This window comes from Chinchilla lanigera, unplaced genomic scaffold, assembly GCF_000276665.1.
Source record: "Chinchilla lanigera isolate Chin_1 unplaced genomic scaffold, ChiLan1.0 scaffold00074, whole genome shotgun sequence".
NCBI lineage: Eukaryota > Metazoa > Chordata > Mammalia > Rodentia > Chinchillidae > Chinchilla > Chinchilla lanigera.
The window spans coordinates 11,714,640-11,720,976 of NW_004955475.1; the positions used below are offsets into that span (position 1 = coordinate 11,714,640).

The following is a 6,337-nucleotide window of genomic DNA, read 5'->3' on the forward strand; positions in this document are numbered from 1 at the left end:
TATAGCACTCAGGAGGCTGAGGCAGAAAGATCGCCGCAAATTCGAGGCCAGCTGGGCTACACAGTGAGATCGGGGGCAGCCTGAACTATACAGCGGGACCTTGTCTCAAAAAACAAACAAACAAAAACTCTCAGTTCTAATCCGGAGCAGACTGGAATTGCGGGCTGTTCTTCCGTCTGTCCGCGTCCTGCCTACCACCCGCCCCGGCCCGCGCCCGCTCCCCGGCCCGCCCGGACGCATCACACCGAGCCCGCTCGCCCGCAGCTTCTGCACAGGACTCTTGGGCGGTGGCGGCGACAGCCACCGCGCTCCCTTCGCTGTGCGAGGGACCCGGCTCTCAAGCGCCCATTGCCCCCCGGAGAGCCCTGACATACACGGCAGCAGGCTGGCCTCGGCCAGGAATCCCGGGAAGGACAGACCCTCCTCCCGTCTCTCCGTCCCCCCCCCTATTTCCACGTCTTTATAACCGGCTTAGGGCATTATTAGCACATGTCCTGGCTCGTGGGCGAGTTGGTGGCAAAATCTGAACTGGATACTCACGCAGGGCCCGAGGGGGTGTTGCGCCTTCCTCAGCCCTCTTTCCCTTCGCCGGGAGCGGCCGCTTGCCGCCGGGCTGTGGGAGGAGAGCGGGCGGAACACGCCTCCTCTCCTCAGCTCAGCGGTGCCCCTTCTGCAGCTGTGCCGCTGGGAACATTTTATAGCGGCGGCTGGCGTGTGTGGCCCTTTAAAAGCGCTCGAGCTGGTGCAGTCACCGCGGATCGTGTGAAAGCGAAGGGCCGGCTGGGGAACGGAGTCCGCGCGGCCACTCCGGTCCGGCAGCCTTGGGGACGAGCCACGGCTCAAAGGGTGGGGCTGGCGGGCCCGACTTCTGGGCACCCGCACCCTGTGCCCCGGCTCGTGCTTGCGCTTCGAAAGCTGCCGGGGGCCCGTGCCCGGGCCATGGGCTCTCCCCACCGCCCCGCATGGACTTGCCCAATAAATTCCACTTAGTAATTTCACTGAGGCGAGGGAGAGTTGCTAGTGTCTGTTTTTTGACCTAAATCTAGCGGATGGCCAGAGCGGGCTCCAGGGCGTAAGGGAAAGAAGACCTGTGGGCTCAGGCAATGGCCCAGAGGAGGGAGACGCACACGGGACGGGGCGAGCAGCGCGGTCTTAGTTCCCGCAGGGCTTGCTCGGAGCTTTCTGCGCTCTTTGGGCTGCACTGTGAGCCTCGTTCAGGACCGAAGCTGAGATCGTGGGACCCGTTCCCTTAAATCAGTCAATTTAGGGCAGAGCCATTGGGGGGCCTGTAGAGCATCGGAGGCTCTACAGGGCCTGAGAAGGGGTTGGATGGCGGGTTTCTGTCCCGTGGCCACTAAAGACAGAAGGAGACTGGCAGGATATTACACTGAGAAAAGCTGCTCTGCCGGACCATGGGGCCAGGTGCAGCTCTTGTGGTTCCTAGGAAAGCCAAGAACAGGCGGCAGGGTTCGAAAAGCTTACCCCAGGATTTGCAGACATCCTTCCTGCTTTTCCACAGTGCTGGGTTATTTTACTATGATTATATAATCATTCATACCTAGCAAAAACATTTTGCATTTGGACTACCTCTTTCTTGGGTTAGGATCTTACTTTGCAGATCCTTACTGGAAAGAGATCCGGGTCTTTCATCTCAATTCGTGTTCCTCCTGGCAAAAAACTCCCACCCTACCTCTTACATGAAGGCCACCGAGATTACCCCTGTATGCACCCCCCCTCTTCATTTTTCAGCCTTTCGGTAGCAACTATACAGTTTTACACTATTTATTTATAAAACATGCTCTTTTATAGAAGTCCCGCTGGCAGAGCACTCGGGAGGCCCAGCATGAACTACATAGGGAAACACTGTCTCAAAAAAACAAAACAAAACAAAAAAAAGGCCGTGGGTATAGCTCAGTGGCATAAGCGCCTGCCTGGCAAGCGCAAGGTCCTGAGTTCGATTCCCGGTACCAAAAAAAAAAAAAAAAGGAAAGAATAAATAGCTGGGTGTGGTGATGCATGTCTATAATCTTAGCACCCGAGAGGCTGAGGCAGGAACCTCTTGGGGAGTTCAAGGTCAGCCTTAACTAAATAGCTAGACCCTGTCTAAAACAAAATATTTAAAAGTCCTAATGTCAGTGAGAGGGGGAGTAATGTCAAAAAGTCATTTTTGCTATGTATGTGTTCTGTCTTCTTAATTGGATTTGAAGACCTGGAGTTCTTTTTCTTTTTTTAGTATCCCCAAGTGCCCTGCATTTGCTCGTCTAACAAAGTTGCTTGTGGACAAACTGACCACCTTATTGACCAAGACAGGGAGAAAACAGAGGGGCCAAACAAGGCCCTTCCTTGGCATCTGGATGAAGCCCCTAGCCAGCGCTCTGGACGCTAGGTAAACCCATTGCTGGCCAAAAGCTGCCCGGTGCGGCTCCATTTCGTCTCCTCATCCACTCAGCCCCAACACAAACTCGGATAACAATCACACCCTACAAATCATCGCTGCACTTTTGCACTTTGCTCAAAGGTTGTGGGTTGCGCCTATTTTTCCGGATAGAAGGCGGGATCTGTGGTTGAGACCCTAAATCCTTATAGCGTTTGCACGTGAAATATAACCTCTTAGTGTTTGTCTGGGTGGGGAAAAAGTGTTTTTGTGGAAACCAACTAGTGAAGAAGGAGCCGCTCTAGACTTTTCAATTGTGTGTTGCAAATTTGGCCCACTATCCACCCTTCCCCTAGGCTCGATCAGGAGCCCTTGTGCAGGCGCGTCAGTCTCTGGGCTGCAGGCTCCAGATCCGGGAGGTGCGGATCCGTCCTCCATCTATTGGATGGCTCCCAGGCCAATTGTTAGAAAGAGGCATATGTTCATCTCGGCTTCTGGAGTGTCTCCGGAGCAGTTGCTCAACAGCCAGCCCCCTCCCCCATCCGGACCATTGAAGGGCATAAAAGGAGCGCCCTCCGTGCCCACAGGCCAGAAAGGGCCTCCCCACTGGTGACTTTCTGTCATCTCCATTGCCACCTCCTGTGGTGCAGGAAAGAGAGGGGCGTTAAGGGCTCAGGGTAAAGCACAAAAGCCACCCCTTTTCTTTTGGGGGATATGGGAGAGGAGGTTAGTTGCAGAGGCTGGAGAGGGAGCAAAGGAGACATTTGCGTTTCTCAGCAAATATGCCCTGGATCACTGACTTCGCAGTGGCTCCAGCAGAGCTCAGAGCTCTCCAGCTGAACTCTTATCTCCAACTTGGCAACTAGACTCGGGGCTCGCGAAGCACGGAGAGAGCAGGGCTGGTCACCCAGCAGGAACCTTCTGTGCGCCAGCAATCGGCCCGGTGTGTTCCCATTCATCATCTCATTTAATTCCTAGGACAGCCCTGTGAGGTCGGGTTACCAAAGGTGAGACAATCTGTGAGAAGTGCCAGAGTTCACGCAGCCAGGAGGCCAGGGGCTGAATCCAGATCAGGCTGGCTGTAAAGTCTTTATCCTATAACCCTACACCCCGCTGCTTGGGAGGATAAGGAGAGTTCAGGCTCAGGGGTCAGTGGCCTGGGCTTAAATCCTACTCTGCCATTTGTTGACTGTGTGGTCTTGGCCAAGTGGCTCCATTTTGGGGGCCTCATCTATTAATGATAAGTGACTCCATTTTGGGGGCCTCATCTATTATTTGGGAATCCTGATGGTACCTACTCTGTGAGGTTGTTGTAAGCATCAGAGCTCAGCTTCCTTGGTGTGGACAGTGTACTAAATGGCGAATAAATGCTGCTATTTTATTGTGCTTTCTAATTCTTTACCTTTGGCCCCTATCCCTGCCTCAGCTCACACATTTCAGGTTCAGTACTTGCTGATTGAGAAATTTAAAAATCAGACTGAGGGGATGAAGCAGATCTAATAAGCTCAGGAAGAGAAAGAAGAGGAAATGCAGATACGTTTTCAAAATCCCACGCTAGAGAACCAAGGGCTGCCTGAGCCATATGACAGGAATAAATTTGGGACCAATAAAAGATGATCACGTTTTACAGGTCAGACTATAAGCTTTAGGAGTGGTCGCCAGAAATGTGGACTCAGTATGTGTACAGAAAAGTTAAAAAGTACTAGCTTTTATGCAAGAATGTTTAGAGCAGATTTATTTATAATAGTGAAAAACAGAAAGCAATCTAAAGGTCCACGGCAAGGGAGTGTCCTTTGTACATTGGGGGGAAAAAACACTCCTGATATAAAAACCTTTATTCATGGGAAAATGTTCACAGCAAAATATTAATTTAAAATATTAGATACAAAGTTGCATAAATGTGATGCCAAATTGCAGAGAGCACAAAAGGTATAAAATTAAATATTCAGTATATATCTAATCATGTATGAATACGCATATAAAGTGATGGTCAGAAAAATACCAAAAAAAATAACAGTGTCACTAGGTGGTAAGGATTAGGAGTGATTTTTTTCCCTTTTCTGCATCTTATGCAATATGATTATAGTATTCTTATAAGTAAATGTATGAGTTAAGTTTTCTGTGATTAATAGGATTCTAAACAGTATGTTCCTGCTTTTGTTAAAATTATAAGTCCATAGGAAAAAATATTAGAAACAAATATACCAAAATGTGAACAGTAATTATGATTTAGTGGGATTTTAGGTGGTATTTTTCTTTTTCCTTTTTTCAAATTTTCTGCAATGTGATTATCTTGGTTCCTTACATTTAGAACAGATTCCTAACTTGAAAAATGCATAATCAGTAGTATCTCCTTCATGGTAATAGTATGACTGCAAATTGAAAAAAATGGAATGGAAGTGTACTGAAATAAGTTTTTTATATTAGGCAGTAAGAGATTAGGGGCAATTTCCTTTATTTTTGTAATATGGTTTTATTATTTTTATAATTAAAATAAAACGATACCTAAAAATAGCATATCCAAGATGATCCTCCTTTTATTTAGTTATTTTTATTATTATTATTTTTTAATCCTGTTTTCAGCAAACATAAATATGTACATAGAAAAAGTAATAGACTAAAATGTGGTTGTCTCTGGGTGATGGTGATATAGGTGGTTTTTGAAATAGTTCCCTTTTTTTCTTTCTTTCTTTCTTTTTTTTTTTTGAGACAGTGTCTCCCTATGTAGTTCAGGTTAGGTTTTTTTTCTTTTTCTTTTAGAGACAGGGTTTCGTGATACAGTTCCGGCTGGCCGTGAGATCACTTTGTAGTCCAGGCTGGCTCCTGCCTCAGCCTTGCGAGTGCTGGGATTACAGACGTGAGCCACCAAGCCCAGCAGTTCAGGTTAGTTTTGAACTCATGATGTATTCCAAGCTGGCCTTGAACTTGAGGCAGTCCTCCTGCCTCAGCCTCCCAAATGCTGGGATTACAGGTGTGTGCCACCACACCCAGCCTTAGAGGTGGTTTTTGTTTGTCCTTTATACATGGTTTCTTCATTTTCCAATTTTTCTACAGTCATCATGTATTGTTTTTTAATTATGAAAAAAATAAAGTAGCTCAATATTGGAGTATTTATGGAGAAGGGGGCATGTCTGATTTTGCTTTAAAATATTCCTGGGGTGGTGGTGGGAGGGAAGTGTATGGGCATAGAGAATCAATAACGTGATGATTGTTGAAGATGGGTGCATAAGGCAGTTATAATGTTTTTCTATTTTTGTTTATGTTTTAAAATTTCCATAAAATATATTTCTAAAAAGTATTTGCATACCTTTTATCACTTTTAATTTTATGCTACTTGTGGGATCAATTATCTCCTCTTTATAGAAAACTGAGATTTTAAGAGGTGAATTTTAAGAGGTGAATTTTAGGATGTGAATTTTAAGAGGTGAGACAGTGGGCTTGATCCGGGTGTCCTCACTCTAAGCGGAGGGCTCTTCAGCATACCCAGTTGCTGCTGCTGTTTCTTCTTTCTTTCTTTTTAATTTTTTGTTTCTTTTTCCCTATGCTAGGGATGTGTCGTCGTCATTCTCATCACTGGGTCACAATACCTGGCACCACAACTTAAGGTGAGATTTATTTTGGCTCATGGTCTAGTAATTCCAGTCTATGTTCAGCAGGCTTAATCCCAGAAATGACATGGCAGAAGGGCTCAAGGGGAGGAGAGCTGCTCACCTCATGGGGCCCAGGAAGCAGAGAGAGCAAAGGGAGGAGCTGGGGAGGGAGATAAACCCTGGCCAGACCTCCCCTCCTAACAGCAAGTCAGCCCTAAGCCCCCAGAATCTAGTCTCTTAAAGCACGAGGCTCTGGGGTACATCTAGATGATAAACCCTAACAGATGTAACCCAGGGCCTTGCACATGCTAGACAAGTGCTCTGCCACTCAACTTCATTCCAGCCAGAGTTTTTCTTCTCCTCCCCCTCCCCC

General features: G+C 47.3%; 1 long non-coding RNA gene across 1 annotated transcript in view; it reads left to right on the forward strand.

Annotated features, from left to right (window-relative positions):
• Positions 1-5,920: 5,920 nt before the first annotated feature.
• Positions 5,921-6,337, forward strand: part of LOC106146352 — a 163,559-nt gene continuing 163,142 nt past the window's right edge. Inside the window, exon 1 of the long non-coding RNA XR_001230753.1 lies at positions 5,921-5,979. This is a non-coding gene — a long non-coding RNA (uncharacterized LOC106146352). The remainder of the gene's footprint in view (positions 5,980-6,337) is intronic.